Source organism: Capra hircus, chromosome 18, assembly GCF_001704415.2.
Source record: "Capra hircus breed San Clemente chromosome 18, ASM170441v1, whole genome shotgun sequence".
Classification (NCBI taxonomy): Eukaryota; Metazoa; Chordata; class Mammalia; order Artiodactyla; family Bovidae; genus Capra; species Capra hircus.
The window spans coordinates 10,048,692-10,064,361 of NC_030825.1; positions in this window are offsets into that span (position 1 = coordinate 10,048,692).

Below are 15,670 nucleotides of genomic sequence, written 5' to 3' on the forward strand. Positions count from 1 at the left end.
CATTCTTTGGCATTGCCTTTCTTTGGAATTGGAATGAAAACTGACCTTTTCCAGTCCTGTGGCCACTGCTGAGTTTTCCAAATTTGCTGGCATATTGAGTGCAGCACTTTCACAGCATCATCTTTCAGGATTTGAAACAGCCCAACTGGAATCCCATCACCTTCACTAGCTTTGTTTGTAGTGATGCTTTCTAAGGCCAACTTGACTTCACATTCCAAGATGTCTGGCTCTAGATTAGTGGTCACATCATCATGATTATCTGGGTCGTGAAGATCTTTTTTGTACAGTTCTTCCGTGTATTCTTGACATCTCTTCTTAATATCTTTTGCTTCTGTTAGGTCCATACCATATCTGTCCTTTATCGAGTCCATCTTTGCATGAAATGTTCCCTTGGTATCTCTAATTTTCTTGAAGACATCTCTAGTCTTTCCCATTCTGTTTTTTTCCTCTATTTCTTTGCATTGATCGCTGAAGAAGCCTTTCTTATCTCTTAGTAGAGCTTTAAGAAATTGAGTATTGGACTTTCCTGGTGGTACAGTGGATAAGAATCTGCCTGCCAATGTAGGGGGCACGGATGAGTTAGGTCCTTGGTCTAGGAAGTTTCCACATGCTGCAGAGCAACTAATCCTGTGAGTCACAACTGCTAAACCCGCACACTGGAGTCCGCGAGCCACAGCTACTGAGCCCACGTGCTGCAGCTACTGAAGGCCGGGCCCCTAGAGCTCTGCAGCAAGAGAAGCCGCGGCAGTGAGAAGCCCGTGCACCGCAACGAGAGAGCAGCTCTCCACTTGCCACGACCAGAGAAAGCCTGCTCACAGTGACGAAGACACAGAGCAACCAAACATGGGTCAGTTACAAAAAATTATGACTTCATGTACAAGAAACACACACACACACACACACACACACGCACATTCAGCACGTGGCTCAATGCATTTTGAGAGATGAATAGAGTTCTATTCCCATGCTGTATCCCATGCTGGTGGGAGCAGAGATCAGGTTCACTTTTCTCCATATAGTCATCCAGTCGTTCCAGAACCATTTGTTGAACAGACTTTATCTTCCCCACTGAATGGCTGTCACACTTTGTAAAACATTTACTGATCGTATAGATTTCTGGATTCTTCTGTTTCTATATTATACTCTATCTCATTGACCTATGTGTCTATCTTATGCCAATACCATATTGTTTTTATTTCTTTCAGCTTTTTTCCTTTTATTTTTGGCCTCCTTTTAAAACCTTTACCATATTCTAAAAAAAATAAAAATAAAAATAAAACCTTTACCATATTCTATTTCGGTTCCTTTGGTGGTTACTCAAAAATTTCACGTGTACACTTAAGGCTCTATTTTAAAAACTGTTATCTACATGGGGCTTCCTAGATGGTGCTAGTGGTAAAGAACCCGACTGCCAATGCAGGAGACATAAGAGACGTGGGTTCTATCCCTGGATTGGGGAGATCCCCTGGAGGAGGGCATGGCAACCCACTCCAGTATTCTTGCTCCCTGAATTGGAAAATCCCATGGACAGAGGAGCCTGGTGGGATACAGTCCATAGGGTTGCAAAGAGTTGGCCACAACTGAAGCGAATTAGCATGCAGCACACAGTATCTACATAAATTTGTATTTCTATTCTCTTCTTGAATAAGATGAGGACAATTGAAATTTCTTCAAAATGCTCCTTTCCCATCTTTGCTGATTTTTTTTCTGGTATGATTTCTTAAACCAAATAGACTACTTACAATCAATTCCTAAATAATTATGCAACTTACAATCAATTAATATGTAGATTCTCTGGTCAATTTTTGCTGATTTCTGTCCTTACTAATTCTTCTTACATGACACAACCTTTGTCTTTATTTTTCTAGTTTCATTTTTTAATAATTTTTTCAAGGAGGGTCTGTGAAAAATAATAGTTCTTGATTTCTGGGTTTGTGAAAGTGAATTTCAATCCAGAATTCTATGCTCAAATGAGCTATCATCACAAGTGATTCCATTCTATTTTTTTTATTTTTATTTTTTTTTAGCCACAAGGTATATGGATTTTTAGTTCCCTGACAGGGGATTGAACCCATGCTCCCTGAATTGGAAATGCAGAGTTTTAACCACTGGACCATCAGGGAAGGCCCACGAGTAATTCCATTTCTAAGCATGAGTTCAAGGTCAAAATTCCAGAGTATTTATTTTATATAGAGCCTCACATGAGTCATCCAGTGTTTTTTTTTTTTTTAAGATAATTTTTTAGAAGTTTTAAGTTCACAGCAAAGTTGAGTGGAGAGTACAAAGATCTGTCATATAATATGCTCACTGTCCCCACACATGCATAAGCTCCCCCACTGTCCGTGTCCCCACTACGGTGGTACATTTGTTATAAGTGATGAACCTACATTAAGCCATCATAATCACCCAAAGTACAAAATTTACCGCGGCTTCTCTCTTGATGTCCTATGCTCTGCGGGTTTGGATAAATGTATAATGACATGTAGCACCATTGTCATATCATACAGAAAATTTCTCAGCCCTAAAAATCCTCTGTACTCTGCCTATCCATCCATCCTTCCGCCCTACCTTCGGCAACCACTGATCTTTCTCCTGTCTCCGTGGTTTTGCCTTTTCCAGAAAGTCCTATAGTTGGAATCATACAGCATGTAGCCTTTTCAGACTGGCTTCTTTCACAAAGTAATATACATCCAAGTTTCCTCATGTCTTTTCATGGCTGGATAGCTCATATTTCCTTAGCACTGAATAATATTCCATTGTCTGAGGTACCAGTTTATTTATCCCTGCACCTACTTGAAGGACATCTTGGTTACTTCCAAGTTTGGTGGGTGAATTATGAATAAAGCTGCTGTAAACATCCATGTGCAGGTTTTTGTGTGGACATATTTTCGACTCCCTTGGATAAATACCAAGGACAATGATTGCGGGATCAGATGGTAAGAATGTGTTTTAGTTTTGTAAGAAACTGCCAAACTGTCTTCCAAAGCGGTTGTCCCATTTTGCATTCCCAGGCCACACGGTTTTGACTTCTCCTTGTCACTGGGGCTCAGTTCCCCTGGTGGCCACGGGAACACTGTCTTTTGTTTTTAGGTTTGGCTCTGTGTTTTTAAACTTGGGGTATAGTCTGCATCTGTTTAGTCCTCCATTTTGAGCAGACTTGTTTACATTCTGGAAAAGCATTACCCAGCAGAGGACAAAGCGAGCGCACAAACCCTACTGGGGTGAGAAGTGTGGCGAGAAGGCCATCTGACTGATCGTATCGTCATAAAAGAGTTAGATAGTAAGGTGAGATTGCAAAGGCAGTTTCAAGTCACACAGGGCCAGGGTAAGGAGTTTTGAATTTATTCTCAGTGTGATAGAGAACCACAGAAACATTTTAAGCCGAGAAAGTGACATGATCGATTTCTAGATTTAAAAAGTAATTTGGCACTTATTGCTGGCTTTCTCATTCTCTTTACTTATCCAGCTTCTAAGCGCTCCTGATTTTACTTTCATATACATATGTCTGTTTCCACAGCCTCCAAAGCATTTACATTTTGAGAATGCCTTCCAAAATACAAAGACTTTCCAACATTAGTCTGCAAAAAAGAAGAAATCATGTTAAAGCATTGGATTAACCCTGGGTTATACATTGCATGACTCAAAGGAAGCAAAATGTAATTTGCATTAGATTTAGCCAAATCTTGGCAAATTAAAGTATATCAAGTAATTATTTAATAAACGAAGTGCAGGAAACAGAGTGCGATGGAGTCGGGAGAATATAGATTAGAGGAGACTTGAAAGAAACATCAGTGAGTGGCTATGCAGAGAACTGATGTGGATCTTGATTTAAACAAACTATAAAAAAGCATTTGTTAGATAGTTGAGAAATTTAATACTAATTTGATATTTTATGATATTAAGAAATTGTTACTTTATGTGTGATAGTTGTTTTAAAAGACCTTATCTTTTAGATGTATATGCTAAAATATTTTCATATTTTAGCCGTTTCATAGGGGAAATGGTATGACATTTAGTATTTTGTTCAAAATTATACAGAGTGGGGTAGTGGATGAAAGTACAAATGTAACAATGGCTGTAGGTAGAAAGCTGAAGCTGGAAAATTTTCCATAAATAGAAAATTTATGATACTATTCTGTCTACTTTTATATAGATTTGAAATTCCACAATAAAAATCTTTGAAAGAAACTGAAATTTGCCATTTTTAAACATTCAATAAGAAATATGAATGAAATCAATACAAACTTTCCAGATAAAAATATCTGTGATCCTTCTCCTTTCCAACCATTCTTTTCTTGGCTTTATGTATTATTTATCATCTATTTATCTGTCTACCTATCATTTATTTGTTTGCTTGCCAACCTATCCTTACTTTGTCAATAACAATTGTTCTAATATCTGACTCAGAGTTGCTGTCTCAATTTGGATTGCCCCAGAAGGAGACCCTAATGAGGGTTCAGGTGCAAGCAATTTATTTTGGAAGTGCAGGAAATATGCAAACAACATGGATAAATCCCAAAACATTAGGATGAACAAAAGAACCTAGGTACAAAAAGTATATATAAGATTCCTTTTATATAAAATGTTAAAACAGGCAAAACTTACATAATATGGCAGAAACATATCGGTGGTTGCCTAAGACAGGAGGTCAGGAACTGACCACAGGGAGGCAGGAGGGATTTTCTAGGGTGGATGGAAACAGTCTACATCTTCATTGCGGTGATGGCTTTGTCAAAAGTGAATACTTGTGTCAAAAGTCATCAAACCATAGACTTAAAATGGGTGGATCTTATCACATGTACATTATATTCCAATGCTGACTTTAAAAAAAAATCCCTTTACCAGTAGACAGAGTGTCAAAGTAAAAGGGATGTATAAAATGACCCAACCTCTGAAAAGAATTACTTTTAAAACCTTCAGCTTGAAGCCAGTTTCTTCCTTGGCCCCTTTCTCAGGGAAGCTCAGTGTAAAAAGAGCTTTCAGGACTTTCTCCCCACCTTCATTTTCTTCTTAAGGAGGAAAGTATTCTCCATCAAGGAAATGAGTGAGTTTATAGTCAATTTTTTATATTCAGAGTTGATTTAATATGAGTTAGAATTTTTGGAACAAGACAGTACTACTAATTCTAACACTTTAAAGTATTAAAACCCATAAGCCTCCAACATGCATAATTCACATTCATGAGACAGCTTTTCTTAGCTTCATAATTATTACTTCCTCCTACCTTTGGAATCGTTGGCATCTATTTCATGCATTTCTTGTTTTTTTGTAATCACTTCATCTGGGTGAAGTAAGCTCCAGGAGACCTCAGGCATTTCTTAGTTTTGCTCTTCTGCTCCCAGGTATAAACACTTGGAAGCATATCATTTTTGATTTGAAAATTCCTAACTGCCAATCCAGGGGGCTGGAGGGTGTGTTGAAACCCTCCCCCGCCACCCAGCTGTCTCTGCCTCAACATGAGGACAGCCGGTTTCAGCCTCACTTTCTTTTATACCAGAGAGCCTTCTGACCCAGTGGTTTCCCATTGATTCTTGCTGGAGGCTCTGGGGCTTCTGCCACTATTGTTACAGAGGATAGGAGTCACTCAGAATTGCACATTTGGTACTATGGATTATAATGTCTAAAAATCCAGTCGACAACTTTCCCAGAATCAAGGGCATAGGTGCCACAGTCTGTTGAACAGTGTTATCACTGAAATCAGCTACAGTGTTACCACCATCCTGTGTAATACCTGGCTAGCCAGCAACCTAACATTCTGGGATTATTTGCATCCCTTACAACTTCTCTCCAGAAATATCTGCACTGTAGTTTATCCCACAGAGCTGATTTCTCCTGGGTAATTCAGAGAAACATGTTTTTTTCCCCCTTCCAAACCTTGTTATCCAATGTACAGGTATAGGGGTACCCACAGGGATTAAAAAAAAAAAAAAGGATTCCCAACCCTTCTAACTGTTGGTGGGAACATAAACTGGTATAATCACTAAGGAGAACAGTATGGAGGTGCCTTAAAAAACCAAAAATAGAGTTACCATAGGATCCCGCAGTTCTACTCCTGAGCATATATCCAGAAAAGACAAAACCTCTAACTTGAAAAGATAAATGCACCCCAGTGCATGTATGGTAGCACTGTTTACAATGGCCAAGACATAGGAGCAACCTAAATGTCCATCAACAGATGAATAGATAAAAAAAGATGTTACCTGCACACAGTGGAATACTACTCAGTCATAGTAGTCGTGTGCAGCAACATGGACGAGCCTAGAGATGATCATACTAAGTGAAGTCAGACAAAGACAAATATCATATGATATCACTTACAGGTGGAATCTAAAAAAAGGGATACAAATGAACTTAGTTACACAACATAAACAGACCTACAGACATAGAAAAATAATTTGCAGTTAACAAAAGGGAAAGGGTATAGGGAAGGATAAATTAGGAGTTTGGGATTAACAGACACACATTACTGTATATAAAATAGATAAACAGCAAGAATCTACTGTATGGCACAGGGGACTGTATGCAATATCTTATGATAATCTATAATAGAAAAGAATACACAAAAGAACATATATATAAAATAGACCTAAGTGAATCACTTTGCTGTACACTTGAAACTAATGAAACACGGTAAATCAACCACATTTCAAATAAAAAGTTTCCTAAACTCACTAGCAGCCAGGAAATGTAGATGAGAGAAACAAGATGCCATCCCTCATACACATAAGATTGGCAAATGTTTCAAAGTCAATATCTGTTATGCATGGCTGTGTAACAAACCACTCCCATTAAGATTCTTAGAATCTCTCTTACATAACAAAGAAGATCTAGGAGACAAACCTTCAGATCTGACATCCCCAAATCGGAAAATGATCGTATAGCCGCATCCTTGGATTTGATGATTTACTTCAATGCTTATTCTAAGACCAAATTTTATTGAAAACTCTCCAGATTTAATCTTCACATTTTCTTACTTTGAGGGCCTTTTGCTTGGCTAGAAAGATTACTCCAGGCTCTCACATTTTCTCTAAATTCTGCTACAAAACTAAACAGTTCCTTCTGTAGCTCATCTATCTGGCTTCTTAAAACCACATTGTACACTGGTGGCGGATTCATGTCAATGTATGGCAAAGCCAATACAATATTGTAAAGTAATTAGCCCCCAATAAATAAATAAATTAATTAATTAAAAAAAAACCACATTGACCTGTTTTATCATAGGCATCAAGAAGAAGCCATCTGTTACCTTTAACTTTTTACCTGGGAATGTCCCCAACTAGATGTTACCAGATGTAGTGGGCCTGTAGTTAATTTCTGGGGAGTACCTTGTATCTTCTGCTTGACAGAGAGAGTAGAATCTGGCACCAGGATTAAATCAGAAGGGAGAAGTACATCCTAAACTAAGATTTGCATAATTCTAATCTCCTGGAGAAAACTCGGAAATTCTCCATTACTCTTGAGCACTGAACACCTGAAGACTTTGAGTTTGTGAATATATGCCTGCAGATAGATTTATCTTGCAAAACAATAAAGTATGCAGAATATTTGAGGAGCCAATATTTACTAAACAAATTTCACAGGAGAGTCACTAAAAACATTATGTGCAGTTAGGTAAATAGAAAAACAGTTTTTTAAAGTCTATTATCTTTTAATTACCTACTTAAAAAAACAAACAAACAAACAAAAGCCTGCTTGAGGAATTTGGCTTGGAACTAGACAAAGAAGAGTAAGGCATAGTTGACTTTCCTGGTGGTCCAGTGATTAAGACTCTGTCTTCCAATGCAGGGGGTGCAGGTTCTATCTCTGGTCAGGGTGCTAAGATCCCACAGGCCTCGAGGCCAAAAAACCAGATCGTGAAACAGAAACAATGTTGTAACAAATTCAATAAAGACTTTAAAAGTGAGGCATAACTCTTGTTTTCAAATTAGGTAATATTTCATAGAATGTCACCTAAACAAATATGTGACGACATACAGTTACATTCCAAGTGATCACTCATAATTGCTTTTCCAATTGTTTTTATTACCATAGAGAGTCACACATGAAATCTTTCTTAATACAGGATTACTGATGTTGAGAATATCCTATTTAAAAAATAAATCATTTGTGTTGAAAACAGATTTGTAGTGTGAATTTAATGGAATGTGAAGTCAAGTGGGCCTTAGGAAGCATCACTGTGAACAAAGCTAGTGGAGGTGATGGAATTCCCGTTGGGCTATTTCAAATCCTAAAAGATGAGTTGTGAAAGTGCTGCACTTAATATGTCAGCAAATTTGGAAAACTCAGCAATGGTCACAGGACTGGAAAATGTCAGTTTTCATTCCACTCCCAAAGAAAGGCAATGCCAATGAATGTTAAAACTACTGCACCATGGCACTCATCTCACACACTAGTAAAGTAATGCTCAAAATTCTCCAAGCCAGGCTTCAGCAATACGTAAACTGTGAACTTCCAGATGTTCAAGCTGGTTTTAGAAAAGGCAGAGGAACCAGAGATCAAACTGCCAACATCTGCTAGATCATCGAAAAAACAGAGTTCTAGAAAAACATCTACTTCTGCTTTACTGACGATGCCAAAGCCTTTGACTGTGTGGATCACAACAAACTGTGTAAAATTCTTCAAGAGATGGGACTACCAGACCACCTGACCTGCCTCTTGAGAAACCTGTACGCAGGTCAGAAAGCAACAGTTAGAACTGGACATGGAACAGACTGGTTCCAAATAGGAAAAGGAGTACGCCAAGGCTGTATATTGTCACCCTGATTATTTAACTTATATGCAGAGTACATCATGAGAAACGCTGGGCTGGAGAAGAAAGCACAAGCTGGAATCAAGATTTGCCAGGAGAAATATCAGTAACCTTAGATATGCAGATGACATCACCCTGATGGCAGAAAGAGAAGAACTAAAGAGCCTCTTGATTAAAGTGAAAGTGGAGAGTGAAAAAGTTGCCTTAAAGCTCAACATTCAGAAAACTAAGATCATGGCATCCTGTCCCATCACATCATGGCAAATAGATGGAGAAACAGGGGAAACAGTGTCAGACTTTATATTTTTGGGCTCCAAAATCACTGCAGATGGTGACTGCAGCCATGAAATTAAAAGACGCTTACTCCTTGGAAGGAAAGTTATGACTAACCTAGACAGCATATTAAAAAGTAGAGACATTACTTTGCTGACAAAGGTGTGTCTAGTCGAGGTTATGGTTTTTCCAGTAGTCGTGTATGGAAGGGAGAGTTGGACCACAAAGAAAGCTGAGCACCAAAGAATTGATGCTTTTGAAAAGTGGTGTTGGAGAAGACTCTTGAGAGTCCCTTGGACTGCAACGAGATCCAACCAGTCCATCCTAAAGGAAATCAGTCCTGAGTGTTCATTGGAAGGACTTATGTTGAAGCTGAAACTCAAATACTTTGGCCACCTGATGTGAAGAGCTGACTGATTTGAAAATACTCTGATGCTGGGAAAGATTGAAGGCGGGAGGAGATGGGATGACAGAGGATGAGATGGTTGGATGGCATCAACAACTCAATGGACATGAGTCTGAGTAAACTCTAGGTGTTGGTGATGGACAGGGAGGCCTGGCGTGCTGTAGCCCATGGGGTTGCAAAGAGTTGGACATAACTGAGCGACTGAACTGAACTGAATGCATACCATCTGGAAAAATAAATTCAGGAAAAAAGGAAATATTAAAAGAAAATAAGGTAGTACATTGTACTGCTGAATGATTCTGTTTGGAAACAATCAGGGTCTTGGGAAGCTATGCAATTTTATGCCTATTTCCTAATTCTGTTCTTTTGCTTTTGCCTGTGGAGTGACATGAGAGAAAAAGTGTCAGCTTTGAGGTCAGTAGACCTGGGTTCAAATCCTGGTTCTATCACTTACAAGCTGTGTGACATCCGGTAAGTCAGTGAATGTCTCTGTGTCTCAGCTTCTTCTTGGATAAAATGGAGATGGTAAATTACGTCTCCAGCCCACAAGGCAGTGCCTGGCTGAGTGTCAGAACTCAACATTTATTAAACAGACAAACAGTGGAATAATCTCAGAAATATCCCTGGCACATGGCTGACATTTAATGACAAATTTCCTCTGCATGGTTATTGCTGTGGTATCGGAGAAACTGTTTCGCCTTTGATTTATTTTTCTCCAGATGACATCTGGGTCCTCCATTACCAGCACCCTCCTTGGTTAAACACCTGCAGGGTCTCTGATGATCCAGTGTGGGTTTGTGCTTCATACTACTGACTTAGTTCAGGTGTTCCGTTACCATGGACTCCAGAATTGGTCCATGCCTTGAAGAGCACGCTTATTGTTCTTCTCCGTTTTTGAGCTGTTGCCATTCCAATGAGGTCAAATGAGAAGCCGAGGTGGAAGCAGCAAAGTGTCAGGTTCAAGGATAGGATCTAATCGACAGGGGTGTCTTATGTGGTAAAGTGACGCAGGGACATTGATCAGAGCAGAGGTCGGAGAAGGGGAAGTGGGTGTGAGAACCTAGTGAATGGTAGACGAGCGAGAGAAGTCATGGGGAGTCACCCTCTGTCAGTATTTGTCAGATTGCCATCTGCATACCTGGATGGTCTTGCTTGATCCTGTTGCAATTTTGCAACAACATACGGTTACCTCTGATACTTCTGAGCTGACAGGGTTTTCTCCCATCCAGACAGTACTGATGAAAGAGGAATTTTAGCAAGGGATACCATCCAGATTAAAATACGCCTTGAGGAGAACACTGTGCCTTTGTAGGGTGCATCCAGGGACTTCTACTTTACAACGAATGTCTGAAACCCAGTGTGTCTTTCATCCCGGGGCAAGTGAAATCATAGGGCCATATGGAAAACAAGCTAAATATGTTGGAAAGAAACTCCAGGATATGAAATTGAACTGCTGGTTTAGAAAGTAGCATCCTCTCTGTGCAAATAGTTTCTTTGTCCAAACACAGCTAAACAGGGCACATTTATGGGCTAATGACTTTCACAATGACTAATGTTAACATTAGAATTTACCGTGTAGTGGGAAGCTTATAGCTCTGTAAGAACTTTCAGAGGCACCAAATAATTTTAGTAAACTGCTTATGGAAGGATATGCCCATACGGAGAGGGAAGGTCAGACCACAGACTCTCTTTAAGAAGCTGGCAACACACCTCGGACTCAAATGATAAGGTACCTGTGTGTTCTCTGAAGCCAGGATTGGGAAAATGAAAGACTGTTTTGGCAGGCAAGTGGAGAAACTGATTTTTCTTCATAAAAGACATATTAAACAGTGGAAGTCCTCTGGGGATTTTCTTAAAATTACTATTAGAGCTATATCTTCTCTTCCTCTCCAAATATAGCCCACTTTGATAAAGTTTGTCAACCAACTTGAATGTTAGTGAATGGATAGTTGTATACCTGAGTGGAATGATGATATCTTTTAAATTGAATTTTATATCCATTAGCCAGTGGTATTCAGTTTTCGTCCCCAAGATCTGGGATGGTAAAAGGTTTTAATTGCTTGATTTGGTGGCTTTGTCTTTGCGGCATTAACTGAAGTGTCTGCCTCCAACACAGACAGCTCCCTTAACAGCTGGAGCCACAAATATCCTCGATCCCATCGGTGGCATTCTGTTTTTAAATTGGGTGCACATTTCCTTGGAGACATGACGAAATGGTTGCATTTTACAGTATGATTAGAAATAAACTTGCACATTGAGAGACTGAATACACAAATGGACAATGGGCAGGCCACATATAAAAACAGAACTTTGATTCATAACCTGCAGTAACCTGCCCAAGAAATCAAACCTTCATCTATAATAAACAACTTAGGAGCCAGCCTGCTAAATGTCAGACTTGGCAGGAAGTCAGTTAGTATCTCCAGTGAGCTAAAAAAAAAACTTCATAATAGTCAGCCCCAAATAGTCAGAACTTGATTAATAACTGACAATTATCTTACCTAATTTTTGTCCCCACTTCCAATTTGGGACCAACCAGAGAAAATAATAGGTTTCCCTGGTGGCTCAGTGGTAAAGAATCTGCCTGTAATGTAGGAGACATGGGTTTGATCCCTGGGTCGGGAGGATCCCCTGGAGAAGGAAATGGCAACCCACTCCAGTATTCTTGCCTAGAGAATCCCATGGACGAAGGAACCTGGTGGGCTACAGTCTATGGGGTCACAAGAGTCAGATATGCCTTAGCTACTAAACCACCCCCACCAGAGAAGGTAAAATATGTGACCCTAACCAATGACTTACAATATACTGCTTCTAGTTGGCTGCCTAGGGCTTTGCAAGGCTTTGACAGCCGCCAATCAAGGCATCCTCAACCCTTCTCTTCTTCCCCACTGTAAAGCTCTCCCACTCTCTACCTCCCTTTGAGTCTCTGCCAAAGCACAAGTGATGGTGGCTGACTCCCTTGCTATATAGCAAGTTCAGAGTAAAGTCTTTATTTTCTCTCATTTGATTGATTGTTAGTTCCATAGCACGCGTGCGTGCTAAGTTGCTTCAGTCGGGTCTAACTCTTCGTGACACTATGAATTGTAGCCTGCCATCTTGTAGGCTTCTCTAAGAATACTGGAGTGGGTGGCCATGCCCTTCTTCAGGGGACCTTCACGACCCGGGGATCAGATCCTTGTCTTTGGCATCTACCTGCATTGGCAGGTGGGTTCTTTACCACTAGCGCCACCTAGCAGTGTGGTTTAAATACACTCTGTAGACCAACTGGTTCCCAAATCATCCAACTATCATTCATTCATCCATTCATTTAAGAAACATTTATCACAACCTTTAATATGAGCCATATTCCTTGCTAGGTGCAGAGGCAAATGAAAAAAGATAGTTCCTGCCTTACAGGACATTAATTCGCTTGGCAACTAAGGAGGTGAACATGAACAACTCAGCAACCAGGTTGATGGGCGTTACTGTGCTGGGCAGTGTTCTTCAAAAAGTGTTATGCTAACTACGGCTTCCATGAGATAACTTCCAGGAAGTGTGAAGGGTTGAATGTTTTTACTTTAATAGCCATAAACTTGAGGGGTATGATTCTAAGAGTAGGAAGCCAGATTATAGAAAGACCAAACTTGCATGATTTCACTTATATATGGAATCTAAAAGAGCCAAACTCCTAGAAATGGAATGGGGAATGACAGTTGTCAGGGGCTAGAGGGATGGGAAATTGGGAGGTGTTTGTTCAGGTGTAGTTTCAGTTAGGCAAGATGAATTCGCTCTGGACATCTAATGTATGCAATGTGAGGGTTAATAATCCTCTGTTGTGTACTTGAAATACACTAATAGGGTAGATCTTCAGTGTTCCCACCAAGAAAGAGAGGAGGGAAGGAGGGGAAGCGGCAAGGGAAGGGGGGAAATGTAGCTGTGTGCAGTCATGGATATGTTGACTGTGGTGATCATATACCGATGTATACACGTATCAAAATGTATACCTTAAAGTCATATATTTGATATTTGTCAATTATGCCTCAATAAAGGGCAGAAAAGGGGGGAAAAAGGGATTTTAAGCTCTACCAAGCCCACGGTTTCACAGATATTACTGCCTTATCTGCATCTGTCAAAATCTAGTCAGGAGATAAATCACCCTTCTTTTAACAGGAGAAATTCAACATAAATAACTATTCAGTTCAGTTCAGTTCAGTTCAGTTCAGTTCAGTCCAGTCGCTCAGTCGTGTCTGATTCTTTGCAACTCCATGAATCGCAGCAGTCCAGGCCTCCCTGTCCATCACCAACTCCCAGCGTTCACTCAGACTCACGTCCATCAAGTCAGTGATGCCATCCAGCCATCTCATCCTCTGTCGTCCCCTTCTCCTCCTGCCCCCAATCCCTCCCAGCATCAGAGTCTTTTCCAATGAGTCAACTCTTCGCATGAGGTGGCCAAAGTACTGGAGTTTCAGTTTTAGCATCATTCCTTCCAAAGAAATCCCAGGGCTGATCTCCTTGCAGTCCAAGGGACTTTCAAGTCTTCTCCAACACCACTGTTCAAAAGCATCAGTTCTTCGGCACTCAGCTTTCTTCACAGTTCAACTCTCACATCCATACATGCCCATTCGAAAAACCATAGCCTTGACTAGACGGACCTTTGTTGGCAAAGTAATGTCTCTGCTTTTGAATATGCTATCTAGGTTGCTCATAACTTTTCTTCCAAGGAGTAAGCGTCTTTTAATTTCATGGCTGCAGTCACCATCTGCAGTGATTTTGGAGCCCCAAAAAATAAAGTCAGACACTGTTTCTACTGTTTCCCCATCTATTTCCCATGAAGTGATGGGACCAGATGCCATGATCTTTGTTTTCTGAATGTCGAGCTTTAAGCCAACTTTGTCACTCTCCTCTTTCATTTTCATCAAGAGGCTTTTTAGCTCCCCTTCACTTTCTGCCATAAGGGTGGTGTCATCTGCATATCTGAGGTTATTGATATTTCTCCCGGCAATCTTGATTCTAGCTTGTGCTTCTTCCAGCCCAGCGTTTCTCATGATGTACTCTGCATAGAAGTTAAATAAGCAGGGTGACAATATACAGCCTTGACATACTCCTTTTCCTATTTGGAACCAGCCTGTTGTTCCATGTCCAGTTCTAACTGTTGCTTCCTGACCTGCACATAGGTTTTTAAAGAGGCAGGTCAGGTGGTCTGGTATTTCCATCTCTCTCAGAATTTCCCACAGTTTATTGTGATCCATACAGTTAAAGGCTTTGGCATAGTCAATAAAGCAGAAGTAGATGTTTTTCTGGAACTCTCTTGCTTTTTTGATGATCCAGTAGATGTTGGCAATTTGATCTCTGGTTCCTCTGCCTTTTCTAAAACCAGTTTGAACATCTGGGAGTTCGCGGTTCACGTATTGCTGAAGCTTGGCTTGGAGAATTTTGAGCATTACTTTACTAGCGTGTGAGATGAGTGCAATTGTGCGGTAGTTTGAGCATTAATGGGGCCAAAAAGGCACAGAGATAATACTCAGGGTTATCATGCAGGAAGCTGCCACTCTTAGGGAAGAGGCTGAAATCGTTCAATTTTAGAAGCTTGGAGGACCCTGGAGAGCTGAAATACAAGATCCTCTGACAAGTAGCTGCTTAGTTAAAACCAGGGTCTCTGAGCTGTGAGTGGGGGGTACCAGATAGACATAAGAGGGCATCAAGTGTTACCGACGACTGCGACTGGAACGCCAGCCTCTGTTGGGGTGAAGAGGTATTGGGGGATGGGTGAGGTGGGCAAAGGAACAGGAAGCAAAGAGACAGAAAGAACTGAGCCCCTCCCCCTCCGGTAGCTTTGCTGTCTCCTTTGGGCTTCATCGGCAGATCCCAGCAAGGAGGCAGCTGGCGAAAGAGAAATGGGATTTGCTGAGGGCTTCCCTGATAGCTCAGTTGGTAAAGAATCTGTCTGCAATGCAGGAGAACCCCGTTTGATTCCTGGGTTGGAAGATCCCCTAGAGAAAGGACAGGCCACCCACTCCAGTGTTCTGGCCTGAATTCCATGAACTGTGTAGTCCAGGGGTCGCAGAGTCAGCCACGACTGAGTGACTTTCACTTCACTTCTTCACTTAGCCCAGCGTCAAAGCTGAGTACAGAAGCATTTAAATATGAGAAACAAGAGGTCAGAATCTGCTACAGCCCGTTGAGTGGGCCATTCAACATTCACGTATATACATGCTTCAAAATGTGATTAAACTTCCCAGAAGAAAAACTCCATTTCTCCCAAA